Source organism: Lepus europaeus, chromosome X (genome assembly GCF_033115175.1).
Source record: "Lepus europaeus isolate LE1 chromosome X, mLepTim1.pri, whole genome shotgun sequence".
NCBI classification, from domain to species: domain Eukaryota; kingdom Metazoa; phylum Chordata; class Mammalia; order Lagomorpha; family Leporidae; genus Lepus; species Lepus europaeus.
In genome coordinates, this window is record NC_084850.1 from 50,765,129 (window position 1) to 50,766,569 (window position 1,441).

At 48.1% G+C, this 1,441-nt stretch overlaps 1 pseudogene; it reads left to right on the forward strand.

Moving 5' to 3' along the window:
• Nucleotides 1–200: 200 nt before the first annotated feature.
• Nucleotides 201–700, forward strand: LOC133753562 (large ribosomal subunit protein uL23-like; annotated as a pseudogene).
• The last annotated feature ends 741 nt before the right edge of the window (nt 701–1,441 follow it).

The window sequence follows — 1,441 nt, forward strand, 5'->3', positions numbered from 1 at the left end:
CTGCACCCGCAGGGAAACCAGGAGAAGGCACCTGGCTCTTGGCTTCGGATCAGCACAGCGCTGGCCATGGCGGCCATTTGGGGGGGTGAACCAACAGAAGGAAGACCTTTCTCGATGTCTCTCTCTCTCTCTCTCTCTCTCTGTCTATAACTACCTGTCTAATAATAAAAAAAAAGATAACCTTTTTCTTTTTCACCAAGATGGCATGAAAGGTGAAGAAGGAAGCTCCTGTCCCTCCTAAAGCCGAAGCCAAAGCAAAGACTTTAAAGGCCAAGAAGGCAGTGATGAAAGGCGTCCACAGCCACAAAAAAGATCCATGCGTCACCCACATTCCAGCAGCCCAAGACACTACGCCTCCAAAGGCACCCCAAATATCCTCAGAAGAGCGCCCCCAGGAGAAACAAGCTTGACCACTATGCCATCATCAAGTTCCCCCTGACCACAGAGTCGGCCATGAAGAAGATAGAAGACAACAACACCCTGGTGTTCATTGTGGATGTCAAGGCCAACAAGCACCAAATCAAACAAGCAGTGAAGAAACTCTATGACATTGATGTGGCCAAAGTCAACACCCTGATCAGACCTGACGGAGAGAAGAAGGCATATGTGCGGCTGGCTCCTGACTATGATGCTCTGGACGTTGCCAACAAAATTGGGATCATCTGAACTGAGTCCAGCTGGCTAATTCTAAATATATGTTTTTTCACCATAAAAAAGGATAACCTTATTTTAGTGCAAAATGTTTTTGAAATCCATACATACAATGGTCATGAAAAAGTTCATGGAGAATGAGTTTTATGTGCGGACTGCAAAATTTTTGTACCCAAACTTATTTTTAATCTCATTTCCCACCAAATTTTTGATGTATCCCATACATTCTTTTTTTTTTTTAATTTTTTGACAGGCAGAGTGGACAGTGAGAGAGAGAGAGACAGAGAGAAAGGTCTTCCTTTGCCGTTGGTTCACCCTCTAATGGCCACCGCGGTAGCGCGCTGCGGCCGGCGCACCGCGCTGTTCCGATGGCAGGAGCCAGGTGCTTCTCCTGGTCTCCCATGGGGTGCAGAGCCCAAACACTTGGGCCATCCTCCACTGCACTCCCTGGCCACAGCAGAGAGCTGGCCTGGAAGAGGGGCAACCGGGACAGGATCGGTGCCCCGACCGGGACTAGAACCCGGTGTGCCGGCGCCGCAAGGTGGAGGATTAGCCTGTTGAGCCACGGCGCCGGCCTGTATCCCATACATTCTAGGAGCCTATGCAACTCTTTCTTAAAGCGTAGTCCTTGGGAAACATTTATACTATAAGAACCACTTTGAGAGCTTGTTTAGCAATGTTTTATCTCTGATACTAAATCAGAATCTCTGGCAGTGGGATCCAGGCATCTGAATTTTATTCAAGTTTGCTGGGCAAATCAGAGCATAAAAGACAAGAGCTGCTGCCCTTA